The 18,865-nt window shown below is 40.6% G+C and overlaps 1 protein-coding gene across 1 annotated transcript in view; it reads right to left on the bottom strand.

The window, feature by feature from the left end:
- EYA4 (EYA transcriptional coactivator and phosphatase 4) overlaps positions 1-18,865 on the bottom strand; it is a 73,093-nt gene that overhangs the window by 49,018 nt on the left and 5,210 nt on the right. The gene's annotated exons all lie outside the window — the stretch shown is intronic.

Below are 18,865 nucleotides of genomic sequence, written 5' to 3'. Positions count from 1 at the left end.
GTGCACGAGGGAGTGCATATATATGGATGGACAGGTGGAGGGATAAATGGATAAATAAACAGGTATTTCTTAGAAGGAAACAGAGAAATTAAGAGAAAAGTTGGTCATTACACAAAAAGTCAGAATAGGAACTTCTGCCTCCCATTATGTGCATTCCAACCACCAGCAGTCACTGCATCCACACTAAACCATACAGACAGACCACACCAGTGAACGAACAGAACTTTCCCATACGTCTGGAAGATCCTTCACTCTTACATTAAATACCAGCTCACTTGATATTTTCTTTTCTTTTGAGTCATTTCTAGGAAACTTGCAAAATTTAAAGTGAATTTAGATCGCGATGGATTTATATATATAATAATATAAATATATATATAACATATATATTCTATATATATTTTTACTGGGGGACTGCGGATGGCTTTCAGTCAGTTACAACAGATCTGTCTTTCTCAGACAAAGCAGACAAAGAGCGTTTCTTGTTAGACTGGTAATTGCAATCCAATTTGCAGTGTGTGCTCGCCTATTACTTGCTTCATTTATAAATTAATTACACAGGTTTTTTTCCCCCAAAGAGACATTTTTGCTATGTATAAGCAAAGTTGCCAGCCCATCTGCAAGAGGAGAACCATTTACCATATGTATACTACAAAGGCCAACAGAAAGATTGTCTTACAGAGCTGTGAATGCCCAATTACACTGTAGAAGACTGAAATGGCCAGGAAAGAGATGAACAGTTGGGATAATCAGTAGGAATAACTGCTCCTGTATATTCATATTCTGAGCAGGAAAATCAGTGGCAAACCGTTAAGGCAACACCCAGCATCTTAAGTATTTATTGCAACTTTCACTTTGAAATTGCCTGTCTTCTGTGGTCCACACATCCTCCTCTGAAGAAAAAAGACCCCAAACAAAAACCCACCATCTTTTCATCAAGTACGGGCCTCTTGTAAGGATCTTTTTTTTTTTTTTTTTCCTCCAAAATAAGCAAAATTAAAAAAACCCACAGAATGAAAAGGTCTCCCATTTTGAGCTCCTAATCCCATTGCTCTCTGGCTGCTTTAGCTCACCTCTCATTGCATTCATTTAACCCAAGACACAGATTTGAGAGCTCTCATGTCTTGAACATCTTCTGGGAAATGTAGGAAATGCTACATCTCGACTGGGAAAACGTAGCAAGGCCTCACCCAAAGGCATACAAAGCAAAGCATCTCATTTACTCCAGTAAATTCTCAAATCAAGCCTGAGATGCACGGATACTGCCGCCCCAGCAGCGTCTGGATGAGCAGGGGAAAGCTGATACTGCAGGAGGCCGTGCATCAGCAGGTAAGAATTTTATAGCCACATTCAAGGAAATGCAAAGGCATAAACTGAGATTTGAACTGCCTTGACCCGGATTTCTCCATCTAATTGCATATACGTCCCTACCCATCTGTCAGCAGTGCATTATATTTAGTGTCTACTGGAAATGTGATCAGCGTTAGCTGAAATAAAATGAACTCAAGTGGTTTACTAGCCCGTTGGTTTTTGTTTAGTAGTTTCTGCACAAGGATAGCAGCTAAAGGTTAAAAAAAAAGGCTGTGAGTTTCCATCTTGTATGTATTTAAGGGAGCTGGAGAACGCTACACAAAATAAACACGGTGTGTTTCTCTGCGTACACAGCGTAACGCTCCCCACGCGCGCACTTAGCGGCTTAAGCGTCACCATTTCCCTCTCAACTATGATCAGTCCAGAGATATCTAATAGGGAATTCTAGCTTAAGACAGTTCACGTGTGCTTTTTTTCTTGTCTAGTGTAAATACCACAATAGTTCCTTTTCAGACAGGCATACATCATGGCCACAGACGTAAACGCCACAGCAGTATTTCACCAGCAAAATCACTGATTTACCGAACGAGTGTATTTAAGAAGTATCCATCCCAAGCACTTTTCCCACTGAAATTAATCAGATTTTCTTAATCAGAAAACTAAGTCCACCGATTTTCCTTTACTTGGCAAAGAATATAAACAAGCTGACTTTGTAAAAGGAGTAGTTTTTGCTCCATACCAGTACGAAACCTTTTGTGCAGAACCGTATTATATTCGCTTTATATCTGCTTTCTACAGCGAAAGGCATCCCCGTCCACAGACGTGGCAAGTTAATTAATTAGTACTATTTTTAAAGTAGTCCATTTAAATTTACAAATAGACATTTTTTGCCAGTGAGTAAATGACATCTTGCGCTTCTGGGTAGTCCATTAAGGATAAAGAGGATATCCAATCCAATAAATAGTTTCACAAAACCATGTGTATACACTACACTTATCCTGGGTGCTCCGCGCTGTGTGAACAAGTAAAGGGATTATTTTAATATATCCCCGTGTGATATATTTATTCAAGTGCACGTTACCTTCTGTGTAACAGATGTCATTCAATTCACCTTTATGGATGCATTTAGTTTAGCTTTAGCCTAAAAAATTCTCGGAAAGATGTAACAGACCTACTAAAATCTTACAGGTTCAGTGAATGGAGGAATTCAGGAAAAATGCATAATAAAATGGATGAAATAATTCCAACATCTTGAATTCATTTTGTCAAACTAAATGTTTATCAGAGTCCTGCTTTCACTGACTTAATCAGAAGCAGGTTCGGGTTCAGTATGTGTTTTCCTGCACTAAAAAAAAGTAAAAAAGAGTGATCTCTGAAGGACCAATTAATACTTCTAAGTTTATGCAGTTATTTATTAAAGAACTGTTTTCTAGTAAATGCCGTGTGTTTCAATTTAGACAGAATAAAGCCTATTGTTAAAGCTGCTTAAAAAAACCCTACATCGTATAACTTTGTTTTCCATTTTTTGTTTCTCTGCCAGGCACATAACTGTTTGAGCTTTAGGTTTCCCCCTCTTTGCATTGTCTCAGTCTACTTTTTAAATGCTAAATTGTATCAAACGGTAAATTTTAAGCGGAAAAAGATTAATTGGGAACATGTTTTAATTTTCTCTCGACTGTTTGTTTGAAGAACGTGAGCATGATTCCAAGCTCCTGAGTGAAAACCTGAAATCTGGCAAGATGGATTTATCTTTTATTCTGCTTAGGCTACACTTTAAGTCTTTGAAAGTTGGTATTTGCACATGCTTAGTGGGTCATTTAAGAGGCTTACTGGAAAAGTCTCTAAAACATCCCATTTGTGCAGAACAGCCTCCCAGATCCTGGTGGGCTTTAACTCCAACAACCCCAAATGTGGACAACCCCAACAAATCAAAGCGGGTTGGTATCGAAAAGACGGCTGAGCGTGAATCCTGGGCCTTCCACATTTTCTTCCCTGGCTTGAAGCGACACCTTTTCAAGGCTTAACCTTTGTTCAGAAGCGGGTTGAGGAACAGCATCCAAGGAGAGACATTTTCCCCTCTCCTCATCTTTACAAGGGCAGCTGAAGAGACCTGGTGGTACATCCCAGACCCACTGGTGCACAGCCCAGCAGCACAACCCAACCTGGCGTAGGAAGGTTTAAGTATGGCTAATTAGGATTGCCCAATTTGACACTGTATTTTCTATACAGCTTTTGTTGGCATTATTTTAAAGGTAAAAAGTTCAAGCTTTGCTTCTAGGGTTGTGTTTTTCAAATTCCTGTATTTTTTTCTCCCATTACAATCACATATCCATTTGTACACTACTTTTCTTCGGCAGAATTAAAGTCTATTTCCAGAAAACCTGGGTTGTTATAACTCTGTTATCCATTTGCATTCCAAATTAAACTCCTACAAATATGGACCTAGAGCTGGGCCCTTCCACAACTCAAAACTCCAGTGATTATTCATGAATTCTACAAGTAGATTATATTTAGATAATTTTTCTTCTTTGAAGAGATCATGTTTTAAAATGCACACTACTTGCTAGAAAATCTACTTTTACCGTTTACTAGTTTTTTACTAGCAAGTTTGAAAGTATGACATCATTTATCAAAGATTTCTAAAAGAATGAATACTCCAATGTGAAAATAAAGTATTTCAAAGCCTAGCATAATCAGACCATTTCAAAAATACTTATTCCTCACTGTGCAGAATTTGCAGCAAATCCAAAATAAATGAGAACTGAAAGATGGACTAGCTAAAGGCTATTTAATGTTGAATAATTTCATTTAGTTTATAAATTAATCAGAAGAAATTTTTTAAAAAAATATTTTAAAGGACTTTTCTTTTTAAAATTCTTTGATAGGAAATTCTCTACATAATTTTCTTTACCGGAATCTTTACTAAATTTCACTGTGGCAAAAATCCACATTATCTGGGGTTTTTTGTTTAGTTTCCCCCCTGCTTTTCTTACATCCCTCCTGCTGCAACAGCAGTTCTTGCACATCCCAGACTTTCTCACAGACACCTGGAGCCTTGCCCAATTAAGATGTCAGCTACCTTGGAGCTTCTGAAATTAAACAAAAAGGGATTTTCCCTTTATTTAAAATTAACTTTTAGAGCAATACGAAAGTTGGGTGACAGAGCTGTTCAGACTCAGATAAATCTGTTTCCTACTGCTGTCGGCTCAGTGTTCTGACCAACTACACGGTTTTGAAGACAAGTGGGGTGGGGTTTTTTTTCCATTTCCCACAGAAATTTTTTTAGCCAGATCTCTCAGCCATGTTCTGAACATGACTAGAGATAGAGAGGTCACCTCTCTTCCGCGTGCACTCAGAACTAGCTTGTATGCACCTTTCACTCCAACAAAAAATTTAAAATAGGTACACAGAAAGAAATGTCTTTAAGTCCCCTAAAACCTACATAAAATCTGCAACAAAGTTTAAAACAATCAATAACAACATCATATTTGTAGAGGTTTTTTCCAACTTTTTTTTTTTTTAGGAAACTGTATTTTACACATTACTTTCACAGTTCGGGCAGGGATTTTTCATGTTTACTTGCACCTACACAAATTGTAAATAATGCAATTAAAAAGAAGTTACACAAACACTTTAACAGTCCTCAAAGACCACAGTGGGCAGTAATAAAGAAGGTGGCATGAGAAGGATTCTGGATGATGGACGGGTTCCCAGGGAATACACACATGCATACAAATACAGTACACTAACACATATCTACATGCAAACTTATAATAATTATTTGGTGCTAAATATCCACACATACATGTGTACGAGTGTATAAATATACAACAAAAAACTTTCTGACATCTTTCCACCAAAGACTTCCATAAACAGTGTAACACAACACACAGCCCGAGAACGCTCCTCAAATGAGTAACATTTCCAATCATTGCACTAACCCTAAAATATAGACTAATAACGTTTTCTTTTCCAGATGCTTTTATGCCGTGTATGGCAGCCTTTGACAGTTTTTTGCCACTGTAAAAGGTAATGAAGAAACAGTGAAACCAATGAGATAAATTGTCTCTATTGAGACAACAGCCCTTCTTGTTTTCCCAGGCTCATCCACCCCCACTGTGTATCTTCTCAAGCTTAATAAATGGCCAAAATAGCAGATCTTTTGCTATTCTAGGCATAATCTCACAAAACCATGACCCTCCAACATGCGAATCCGGGGAGCTTGCCAGAGAGCTAAAAACAAATAATCCTGATGGACACTAGCAAGACCTCCTTCCCACTCTCCTCGAGGCCTCATTTCTTAACTTGTAAAGTGATCTGATACAGTGCTAAGAAGCAGTAAAAAATGTCATGTTATAGGGATACCACCAGCAAATGCTCTTCAGAGCTTTATTTTATTACCTTTTTTTTTTTTTTTTACCAATCCAGAAAACAAGTGCTAAACTTTTTGCAACCATTTGGGGATGGGAGGTGGACTGTAGCTGTATAATTTCTATTTCTCATGGTTTTCTAAGTAGGGTGTCAGCTTTCATACTAAAAAATAACAAGAGAAAGAAGGAAAACTAATGCCACACTGATACTCCAAAAAAATACTTCTCCTCTGTCAGTCTACAACCAATGTCAGACACAGAGAGAGAGAGAGAGAGGGAACCTTAGTGAAACAAAGAATTAAGATAGAGTTTTTCCATCATGATAAAAAACACCACGAAGGTAGTAAACAGTAAAAATATCATGAGGATCAGCTTTGTAGAACTCTAAGTGTACAGTAAGGACTGTAGTAGACTCTTTATGAACATGGATGATTAATTATAATCTTGAATATCATCATGCAGCTTCCCAGTGTGTGAGTTCAAGGGAAATCACTTCCCCCCAGGGACTGCAATAAGTGCAATGAGGATCCTTCTAATACAAAGCGACACTAATTTGAGGAAAACTCAAGACTGCCTGATTTTGTTTAATAGCCTTTTGGTTCTCAGCAATACTGCTTGTCTTGCAGAGGACGGGACTCCTCAGGTGATCCTTTGGGGCATAAACTGGCACTGGTTGTGATTGTATCTCAGTTTTGCTTTCATGCCTATTGTCTTTCTCTCTGCTATTCAAGCTCTAATTCCAGGAGGAAAAAAAAAAAAAAAACCCACAACCAACCCTCTTGCAGACAGTATTACTTTACAGGAGCTGTCTGACAGGCAGCCAGCATCAGCGCTGGGGCTGCATGAGAAGGTGGGCAAGCAGGTTGGGTGACAAAGGCCAGCATTGTGGTGTGTCCCCTGATGCCATTCACTGCTAGAGAAAAAGGATGTTTCTTTTAACAGCACCAGAGCTTCTTCCCCAGCCCCCTCCCCCTCTCCATTTCCCCAGTTAAGCTTTTGCTGTCACCCTCCTTTTTTGACCCTGTGCCACCTTGAGATTCTCTGCGCTTCCTGACGAGTGTCAGACATTTTTTTGTCTTCATTAAATCTGTGCTTCCCTCCTTTCTCACCGCACGAGCAAATGCCAAAGGCCATAGCTTTTGTTAATCAGCATATAGATATTGCTATAGTAATAAGCAGATACTGCTTTACTGAAAGGGATATCTTCACGGGTTAGTGAGAAAATATGACTAAACACTGTGAAAAATAATTGATTCCAACTTCAAGTTTACTCCTGCTGGAAAAGAAAAAACTGACAATTTCTTTTCCTGCCCGAGGAATAAAATGAAGGTGAAAAGGTTACATTTGCTCTGGTGGTGACCAAGCACAGCAATGAATTTAGAAGGCTTGGATTGTCAGGCTGTATAATTGCTGAAAACTATTATTTGCTTAAAAGTCAGTAACTGTGTGGTTTCCCTGTTTTCTGATTGACTGAGACATTTTATTTCAGTTTAATGTCATTTAATGTGGTTTCCAGAAAACCACAGAAAACTGTCTATTCTATTGCAGTTGTTGGCCACAAATCCACATTAAATTACTTTCTCACTGCTTTCTGACTTTTATTGGGAATGAATATAATTACCCTGACACAATTAAAAGACAATGTAAAATTAATTTGGATTTCCACACTTGTGGGTAACACATAGAATAATTTCTAGGAACCATTTCTGGATTCTCCTGTTGGACGTGTAGTCTATTTGTCCAAAACCCAACAAGTATTAAAATCAACAGATAAAAATCAAGACAAATTGAGGGCAGAGGAGGGGGAACTTATTTAATATCTTACCTCGGCATAAATTTCCAGCTCACTCTCTCTATGCTCAGGAGATTTCTTCAGTTACAAAACACAGGTCTACACTAGCAAAACGGGCAGGCTCTCAATGAAAAGGCAGATAAGGGGAAGCCTTTTTTTCCATACGGCTCCCCTTCCAGCTCACCTTTCCACCCTGCAGTCTGGGACTGGTTTCATTTGATGAAGGCGAATGATAGTTTTACATGGGAAATTATTATATTCTGATGCAATAAATGGATGCACACACAAAAAGCAAAGCTACACAGAGCGATACCTCCTGGCCAGCTGGATCCCAGCCTTTGAGATCTCTTTTCTGGGCTATCCCAATGTGACAGCCACAGGTTTGACGCGATACGATTTTAGCTCAGGGTCTACGCTCCAGGCACTGGAGGAAGTGTCTGGCAAGAAGTTAATGTGGTGTCTGAAAAGATATTTCCGGTCTTCTCAAAGGAAAAAAAAAAAAGACAGCTGGTTGGAGAAAACCACTGCAGGAACCAGACAGAAAACATCTAAACTAGTAAGTGGTGAGGACCAGGGACTGGTGGAAGAGCAGACAGAAGGGTAGGGAGCTCAGTTCTCTTAGTCCACGTACAGGTTGGCCCATCCTGAACCCGGGCTGGACATGAGCATGTTTCAGGCACTGCCACCAGCTCGGCCACGGCTGCATTACGTGGTTCCTGGTCCCAGTGTCAACAGAAAATATGCAAAGTTACGCTGGAGGTTAAACTCATGTTTAACCTGCTACTTAAAAAAAAGGTGACTAAAGTCGGTTTTGAAGTCGTTACGTGAGGATTTAAATAAATCAAAAGCGATAATGACACCGCAGCCCCACAGGGAGCTGTCAGGTATCCAACTTACATGAAATACAGACTACCGGTTTACAGATACGTAAGATCTAAATGCAGGTTTTTGGATCACAGGGCCACATTTTCAAAGAGTAGTTCACCCAACAGCTCCCATTTCCACTTCTGATCGCTTCCAGATGTGATCGGCACTTGCAAATCATGTGCTTCTTGCAACATGATGAGCTGTGTCATAAACAAATAACAAACACTTCTGTGGAGATGGCTGAAACGCAAAGGGTGAGCCCGTGGCCTTCCCTCCTACGCCACAACTCCCGCAGAACAACCGCTCAGAGTCCCACCTGAAACATCTGCTGGGAATTTCAGAGTCCTTTCTGCACCTCTGATGGGTGACCTGGTTGGAGGTAAGGAACAGGTAACAAACCCAACGACTGGAGCATCTCACTGAGTCTTTCTTTGGTGTTTTGAAGTCTAATTTGTGCAACAAAGACTATTTCTCATATATACAGAGGAGCGTGGAGATGATCAGCTCTGCCAGTTACTAGCCTGTTGTTAATCTGTCCTTTGTAAGACATAATCTTCAAAGCCACACTGCTTCAAAACATCTCAGGAGAAACACAAGACAGCACTCCTCATGGCATGACAGTCTGTTTTTAGGTGGAATGACGAGAGGAGTTTTGAAAGGGCTGTTTGAAGCCCTGGTTTCCTATGGACAATGAGCATGGGGATGCTCTGACACCTTCACTCTTGAATGGGAGGAAATGCCCTCTTCCAAACCACGTTAATGGCAAACTGAGATGGAAAGAAGCATCAAAGCACAGAAGGTCCTTCAAATCCCTGGTACTCACCCACACCTGAGAAAGAGGAATTTCTAGGGATAACTTCATCACTACCTTATCTTCCAACTACCTTTTCCAGAGAAAAAGGGACATAATTCCTCAAACCCTTTGCTAGCGTGCTGGAGACCTGCTTTTGCAACTGGGGAGCTCTTCCCTTTAGATCTGAGATACCTCTCTGGTACTCTTCCTTCTGGACTTCTCTGTGCAGTAGATGGAGGCACACTCTCAGCAAGGGGAACGTATTCCATCCCCTTGACGTGCCACATAAACACCACCAACAGTGGAGATGGGACAGCTGGGATACCTGCGTCCAGATATTGGTGTCTGATCCATATCTGCATTTATTAATTGCAATATAGTAACAACATTGTTAATTGCAATATAATAATGTCAACTTTATTCATGTAAGACAATATTTAAACAAATTGAAAACAGGGAAATCAAGCATGAAAGGCTGGGTATTTTGCTCTTGGCTTCAAAGGAGCCTGGACTGCATGATGTAAGTATGAATCATAGAATCACAGAATGGTTTGGGTTGGAAGGGACCTTAAAGATCATCCAGTTCCAAACCCCTGCCCTGGGCAGGGACACCTCCCACCAGACCAGGTTGCTCAAAGCCCCATCCAACCTGGTCTTGAACCCCTCCAGGGATGGGGCAGCCACAGCTTCTCTGAATTCACATTTGCATAACAAGAGAGCAAAGGATAGGTTGTGTCCGACTTACCCTGAATTGAAATGTCTGTTAAATTTCAAACTAGTTATTGAAATGTGGGTCTTCTTCATCAGGGATTGCCCAAGGGAAAAGAAGCTCGCTCAGGTGTGCTGCATTAGAGTGATCATACCTCATTTCAATGTAATTTCTTTAGCCACCAGTACAGGGGCCTGCAAGAACTTCATCCATCTCCAGAAAGGATGAGTTATGATGACAGACTGGGCAGAATACAGGAGTTGCCAAAAACTTGTAGTTTTCATGCTCCGTTCAGATCTTATATTTAAATGCAAACATTTTGAATCTTCTCTTTTTTTTTCGCCATAAATATAAAATACAGAGTTATTGGCAAGCAGTCTTAACATGGGAAACATTAACGCATCTCACTTTTAACAGTGAAGTTCCCCTTAGAAGTTAAACCTGATCTGAACCTTGGCTCCCAAGACAAATATTCCGTAGTTTACCTCATGTGGAGCACATTATGCTTGGCTCCAAAACAGTTTGTGTCAAAAGCAATTATTTCTGTTCTCTAATCGCAGTCACAACAACGAGCAAGGTTTAGAATATAAAATAAATATATGCAACTTTCTGACTGCCTGATGCTTTAACTGCTTCAGCATCTGATCGTTCCTGTTAAGTAATAAGGTGTAGCTGGGCATAACCATTCTGGATGGCAAGGTATGTTAGACGTGCTGCACACATCCCTTTTTGCGTTGTCCAGGAGACCTTATCACCTCTACACCTGAAAGAGCCGGGAAATTGTTGCATTTACTTTTAAAAACTAAGTACATACAAAACAAATTCTATTATTCTGAGCCAGAGAGAGCATGATGCCCTGATAAACATACTCGTGCTGGCTGACCTTTACAACTGATATCAAACGACTGCATTTCATTTTGCTTTGCTGTTTGATTTCCCCAGGTCATTTTATAATCTGAGCCTTAAAGCACACACGGCAGTTTTTATGTACCTTTTTAATTTGGGGTGAAGTAGGTGATTTTTCTAAGAGCCAATAAATAGGTGTCGCTGAGGTCTCTAGGGCACAATATCCCCCCGAATTATCCCCTTGAGCCCCAAGAAGGGGCAGGTACCAGCTGCAAATGTGTAACACCTCCAGTTCCAGCTCAGCCTTCGTGCTAACACCCCAGCCAGGCGGGGGGACACCTCCCTGCCCGGACAGGGACACGGTGGGGGGGACACAGCTCCAGCCCCTCGCTGTCACACACGGCAGCACCAGACACCAGCCTGCCCAGTGGAAACTCTGCTAACAAAGCCCGGCTTACCCCAAATGGTTTGACCTCACGATGACTTCTGAGAGACCACCTAGCCTTTAAAAATCGTTAAATACCCACTTTCGTCAAAGTCCTGGGGAAAAAGCAGGGCAGGGAGAAAAAAAAAACAAAACCAAAAACAAACCCTTGCCATGTTGCTGGTTTTTAAGTTGACACACATTAATACTGCAGACTTTACAACTTTACTGCATTTTAGCACAGGTTCCCCAGTGCTTGAGAACCTGGTTTGCCAGGCAGGGCACTAGGAGATGTTAGTAACAACATGCCTGCTTTTTATAATTCAATTATATTTGCTTCTCAGCAGATTTTAAAACATTACTGTTGGGAAACATGGTATAATAATGAAATGCTAAGGGGGATGAATATGCTTCTCTAGCACTATTTTGAGAAAGTCATGAAAAGCACTGCATCTCTGAAAGCACGGGATTTTTTTTTCTATTTAATTTAATTTACATAATTAGAAGGAAAATAAGACATAAGCCTGAAATAACATAGGAATAAAACATGATCTTATGTCTAGTCACCTGCCAATTACTTCTACACTGAAAAGCAAATAAGATCGCCAAACCCCTTAAAAATTAAAGTGACAGAGATTCAGCTGTAAATTGAAACAGAACTAAAATGAAATTCACCAAACAGGATGTCCTCCCTCCCTTCCCCTCTTCTGCGCTCATGCCACACAATAAATAATTCTGCTGAAAAGTCGACCCGTGCAATTGCTTTATTTATTTGGGCACTGGGTATGCCAAATCTGCCAAACATCCCTTCCCACAGACTTGCTGCTTCGGTCCTGGGCCTCTCTCAAATGACAGACAAGAATCCCCTATGAATTCGATTGAGACCATCATACTCATTTTCACCTTTAAACAAATCCAGATTTGAACTTAGGTTTTTCAAAGGTGGAAGGCTAGTGGAAGGCAAGTATATTTTATGCTTCAAGGGGAGGTAAAGTTACCCTCTGCTCTACAAATGACATAAAGTAATTCCCAAAGAAATTTGACAGTAATACGGACTCGGATCACAGTAAATTATATCACTTGGCAGCTCAACTGGAGAACTAAGTCCAGAATTGCCAACAAAACTCAAGGCACACGTTTGGATATATGGAAAGCTTTGCGATTTCTAACAGAAAGGAGCCTGCACAGGCATCTTGTGAGACTCATAAAGAACCTTATCAGCTGGAAAGGAGTGTGTAAATTCTGAGGATCAGATGAAAGTTTTTTGCCTTCTTTTTTTTTTTAAATAAAAGCATTCAGAAGGAGAAGATAGAACAGACAGACCATCTGCAATGTAACCACATAAAAGACCCCTGTGCAAATCCAAACCCATTAGCAGAAGTGCCTGACAAATCTGCCAAAGAGCCAGATGCTGCTTACGGAGGAGTCTCTTTCCCTACTTGTCATCTGGATCCTCCGACTTCTGTTCCCAGAGGAGGACAAAGACGGCCGGGTGCTCAGACTGGGCTGTGTGCGGAGAGAGCTGAGGCACAGAATAAGGATATCTTAACAAAAAATAGAGGACATCAAGTCTGAAATATTAAAGAGGAAAACAGCTTTAAGAAGTATGTATGTCCCATGTGAAAGATGCAGATGTTAGAAAACTGAAAGAAAACTTGCAGTTAGTTTATTTGCATGTAGTCTCCTTTTATATGGATTTTTTTGCTTCATGCTATTCTTGTATCCCTTTTTTTTTTTTTTTCCTAATGACTGATCAGGATCTAGGAGGATGGGAAAGAGGTGATTTTTGGCATGCTAAATACTAGCACAGAATACTAACTGCATAGCATTAGTTAAAGGCTTACTGAGTACACAGAGTGATGGTATTTAAAATGTGTCTGAACAGGTTGTGAAGTATCTAGCCAACAACTTACACTTAAAAATATTTGAGGGAAAAAAGTGATTTATTCAAAAAATTACCTGTACCTCAGAATAGGGGATATGGATCTAAATGGCCAATGTTTTTTTTAATGTCTGCATTCTTCTAGGAATGTATTCAACTGGATTTGAAGTGCAAAGTAGGTGGAACCAAATACTTTTACTATTCAGACGCACCAATGGTAAAATATATTTGGCGTATCCAAGAGGTCAAAGAAGCTGGAACGGAGTCTGAATTAGTTCTCCTGTGTACTGCTGTAATGCGATATGGCAGATCAAAAAATAGACCGAGGGAGAAAGAAAGAAAGAAAGAGAGCTCCTTCTCATTGTGATTGCATGCGCTGCATTTGAAGAACGAACGTTGTCATTTTATGGCTCAAAATCCAGTTCAATTTTAGGACAAAGTTGTAAGAAACTACTGGATTCCGTAAAAGTACTTGCAGGTATAGTCTTAGGTTATCTTCTTTTACTCAAGAATAGCATTTACCCTATCCTGAGACAATCCTGAAGGTTCAAAGATGTTAAATTCTCATTACTACATCATTTAACGCAGAAATACATGCACTCCTTCTCCCTCTCTTTGAAATCCAAGAAACTAGGTACACCAAAGAGTACCATGACTTAGTAGATCGGCAGATTCAATATAAACTAGTCAAAATGGGGCTAGGTAGGGAGGAAGAAGAGGGAGGGAGAGGGAAGTATAACGAATGCTCAGAGAGTCAACACTCATCTTTTAAAGGCCAATCATTTGAACGACCAATACCCTTACCTTACACAGAAATTAATTTCAGCCAGGCCACTGACTGCCAGACTGGCATCTTGGAACTGCTGGCAATCCAAGGGCACTTTGCTGGCTGGTCTACAATGCAGTGTGAAGAACACACAAAAAAGTGAACTTAAATATCATCTATCTATGCAACCGGTTGTAGCTCAGGCTATATGTTGGGCTATTGGTGCCCACACCATGATCTGAGAGAAGCAAGCTGTGTGGCAGACAGGAGGGGAGGATGGTGCATGCTCACCCACACCAGTATCTGATCCAACCAAAATCAAGGAGTAACAACCAAGTGCACGCTAAACCCCTGGGATGGCTTTGGTCCCATTCCCTCCATACACCTGCAGCTCCAGCTAGAGAAAGTGGACGGGGAAGAGTGACAACAACCTTGCAAATGGACTCAAAACTGCATTTATCTGCTGCCATCAGCCTACGCGTTACATTGTGCCACCTGTTTAACCAGTAGTAAAGGCGGTAGAACATATATTATTATAATTTCTGCCTGGTGTAAAAATAACTGCCGTAGTTGCCCGAGTTACCCTGTGCAACAGCACCCACGTATAAAAGGGATGACAAAGGGGATGGGGGACACTGATGGAGGAACTGCACCACGCACTGCTGTACCTGTGCTCCTAACGAGTCGTTCTGAAATGCTGACTGATGGATTACATCGATTATTTCAATGTGCTTTCAAGAATCTTTGATTATCATATTAATCTTAAATTGTCTCTGTACATTTTTGGTTACAGGTTGCCATTCCTGGTTGAAAATTATTACCATCAGCATGTTATGTTTAGTGTGCTCCTTATATATGAATTTTTTGTTGCCTTCTTTTCAGGTCTTCACTAGTCCCTTTTCCAGTTTTAGCTCCTGGGGGGTTTCTTGGTTCTTAACTGTCATTAATACTTAGCTACAGCTCCAGAGCTTCATTTTTATCCGCTTTTCCCAGACCTTACAAAGAGCACTAACACGCTCTTTAGGTTGAAGGGGACTCACCGTCCCACTGCCTACAATAACAGAATACAGGTAACAGTAGTTCAGCATGTGTGAGAGTGGTTTCGTAGCTGGGGCCTGCTAAATAACTTGCATTCTTGAGCAGGCTCAAAACTCACAACTGAAAGTCACAAATACGTCAAAATTATTAATTATACAAATATATGAGGTGGTTCCAATCCTCCTCCCAACTGACCACAAAAATTCACATTAAAAATCTTCCTTTCTCTGGAGAAGGGCACGTGAAAGGCAGAATGATGGGAAGAGATTAAAACAGAGATGTAGACACAGCAATATCCAGGGAGTCACCACCATTGTCCAAATAATAGCAGTGTGTAGCCTAGGAATTACTCAAGACGATAGAAAATTTTCTCACAGATCAGTCCAGGACAGCAAAAGGGACTAGATTTATGTCTGCTGGTTACAGGATACTTTGGTTCAAATCCCCACTCCAAGAAATATGTAATACTTGCACCAAGTGGAATGGCTTTCACAACAGCCAAATGTTTAGGACATTTACTTAAGATATGTACAACATAAGGTCACATCCAATGAATAAATATATATCAAATATCAATACCTGCAAACCACCTGCTTTTTAATGCATATATTTGTGCATTTTTTAGTGAAAACTGGGAAAAAATAAGCAGTCATGAAATATTTCAGGAGTAGATGGCTCATGCCATTATTCAATAGGATTTTAATAATTTTTAAAATACACCTAAGCTAACAGGAATGACAGCTCATTTCTAAAGGGACAGCAAATAAACTAAATCCTGTAAATTTAAACTTCTACATTGCAGCATGCACTTGCACAGTATTTTTTATCATCTCCTCCATTTCGTAAATAGGACATATTCCTACCAACAGATAACAATAAACCCAGACCTGTTAGAATAGCATGTTTCTGTCTTTCTCAGAGACCTTCACCTCTCTTCCATGTGTACCGGTTTTTTTCTGTTTTTAAAGTAGGTTTAAAAACATATTAGCAGTGGTTGGTTCTTGCATTCCAGTAGCACAAATCCATACTGGAAAGCTCTTATCTTTCATAGTATGGGACGTTAGACAAAAAGACAATGTACTTCCACTTATGGGTAACTCCAAAATCTCCAAATTACTTCTATTAACACCTCTGTTAAAATCCTGTTTATATTTTTTCCAGTAAGGTAATACAAATTTCCAAAAAGTGTTCAAAATTTCTTGGGTTTTGTTGCTTTCATTTATTCCAAAGTCTGACCCAGCACTGATTCAGGTTAATGGATGTCTTAACACTGACATGATCTGCCTTGGGATCACCCAGAGAAATTATTACTAATATAATAGAAAATATTTTATGCCTGATTAAAAAAAAAAAGCAAACATCATCCAGAAATATGTAACAGACCTGAAATATAAAAAATACATTAATTTTATTGTTAAAGCCACAGGGATCTGTTAATATAAACCATTCAAATACTTCCCTGTGATGTCATCAGTTACCACGTGTTTGCACTCTAAATAGATTATTGTAATTTCTGTAAACATACCAAATATATTTTTAGAACTCTTTGGGGGCTTGATCCAGAGCCAACAAAAACCAAGGGGCAGACAGCGACCAGCTTCAATAGGCCTCCGGTAATCAGAAGAGGGAATTTCTAACGTTAACGAGTGAGAGCATCAGCAGACAGCAGAAAAAGAGATACCACACAGACTGCTCTAAAAATAGGCAAGACTTGTGCTGCTCAAAAACTACATGCCTGAAAAGACAACGGACACAGTGAGGCAACACACTCCTTGTAGCAACCATCGTGCAATTGTCTAGGATGCTGAATGTTCAACAAGGCCAAGTGCCGGGTCCTGCCCTTGGGTCACACCAGCCCCATGCAGCGCTACAGGCTCGGGGCAGAGTGGCTGGAGCTGCCTGGCAGAAAAGGACCTGGGGGTGTTGGTCGACTGTCGGCTGAACATGAGCCAGCGGTGTGCCCAGGTGGCCAAGAAGGCCAACACCATCCTGGCCTGCATCAGGAATAGCGTGGTGAGTAGGACTCAAGAGATGTTCACCTCCCTGTACTGGGCATTGGTGAGGCCCCACCTCGAGGGCTCTGTCCAGTTTTGGGCCCCTTATCACAAAAAAAAGACATTGAGGGGCTGGAGTGGGTCCAGAGAAGGGCAACGGAGCTGGTGAGGGGTCTGGAGCACAAGTCTTGTGAGGAGCGGCTGAGGGAGCTGGAGGTGTTCAGCCTGGAGAAAAGGAGGCTGAGGGGAGACCTTCTCGCTCTCTACAACTCCCTGAAAGGAGGGTGTGTAGAGGTCGGGGTCGGTCTCTTCTCCCAAAGAACAGGCGATGGGATAAGAGAAAATGGCCTCAAGTTGCGCCAGGGGAGGTTCAGATTGGATATTAGGAAAAAGTTTACACTGAAAGGGTTATTAAGCATTGGAATGGGCTGTCCAGGGAAGTGGTTGAGGCACCATCCCTGGAGGTATTTAAAAGACGGGTTGACATAGTGCTTAGAGACATGGTTTAGTGATGGTTTTTTATCAGAGTTCTGTTGATGGTTGGACTAGATGATCTTAAAGGTCCCGTCCAACCTAGACAATTCTATGATTCTATGTCATTGCTAGGTGTATCTGCAGAGTCATCTCACTAACTATATTAATTTGATTGACTCAAGCCGCCAAAGTGGCACACAGACTAAATATGTGCACCAAACCTTTAACAAGTAACAGATTTGTATAAAATATTCTCTCGACTGCAAGCTAAACCCACATGTCCCAGAATGTAGCCTTTATAAGAAACCTTATTCCACAATGTAGTTATTTTAAAATTGGAAGATTGTGATACCTTTCTTTGCCAGCCACTGTCTTGACCGAGAAGTCTGGGCTTGATCCTGCCAAACATTCCTCCCAGGTGAAGTGTTTATAACTATAGTGGCCTCACTGACATGAACACTCTATCCTGACAGACATACACTGTCCCTGCTGTTGACTGGATTTTCTTCTTCCAGTTCCCAAAATTACTTGTGGCAATCTTGCAATTTTACTTTATTTATTCTGTCTTTTCACAGCAAATTTGTGTTGCTGTATCTGTTCCTTTTTACAGTTTGCCCCAGACACAAGAAACACTAGCAGCTAGTCACAAAGTGGTTTTTCCTGGCTAAAGAATAATTTCATTCATGTATTCCCTTCTGGAACTGAAGAGTTTTGCAGTAAAAGCAGAATCTGTAAAAGAAAAATAAATGCTTGGATTGCCTTTGTTCATATTAGTTGGTCTTCTTGTAGTAAGTCAGCAGTGCAACAGGTGATTGCTGGTGGAGCCTGCGTGGTTGCTCAGGAGAAGAGGGATAGAGTTAAGTTGTCTTCACAGTCAATAGAAAGCAGATCAGATAAACGGCATCTCTGAAGTGCCTACCTTACACACCTGCTTCAGGGTGAGATGAATCTCACCTTCAGAGGCTGAATCACCGTCCTCTCAATATCTCATTTCCTACAATGAAGCCCACTTATCACGCCATTATGATCTGCAGGTTATTCAGTGTGAGATACAGTCGAGCTACACTACTCCTGTCTCAGAAGAGCATTTAATACCTCTTAACCAAGATAAGCTACATATGGTTCACAGACAACAAACTCTTTCCTTCTAAGAAAACTTTTTAAGACATGGATGAGAAAATGAGTGAGTGTAATGTGGCTGAACACACATAAGAAAGCCTGGCAGTCTGAGCTCGCCCCTTTTTACTGCACAACCAATATTTATTTTTTTCTATTGCAATCGCTGAAACTTTAATGACAATTTCCATAGCTATTGCTGGCTTTTCTTGCTTGGCAGCTCAACAGTAAAGCTACCCTTCCCCATGTAACGATAAACATTTGTTGTTCATCTCTTGAACTGCAACTGAAAGAGAAGGTGCTGTTGGTCTCATTCTCCTGGGAATGGGGATGCAGAGGGTCAACTGTGTTCAAACAGTCATGGGAAAGGCACGACAGCTTCATCACAGAATCTGTCAGATGACCCAAAAAGCTTGGATTTGGGTTGAGGAGTTATAACGCTAGATAAGGTAAAAACAGACAATTACATGGTATTAAAATAAA

The sequence above is a fragment of the Numenius arquata genome, chromosome 2 (genome assembly GCF_964106895.1).
Source record: "Numenius arquata chromosome 2, bNumArq3.hap1.1, whole genome shotgun sequence".
In the NCBI taxonomy this organism is placed as follows: Eukaryota; Metazoa; Chordata; class Aves; order Charadriiformes; family Scolopacidae; genus Numenius; species Numenius arquata.
Note: the sequence above shows the minus strand (reverse complement) of the source record. Positions and strands in the feature narration are given on the sequence as shown.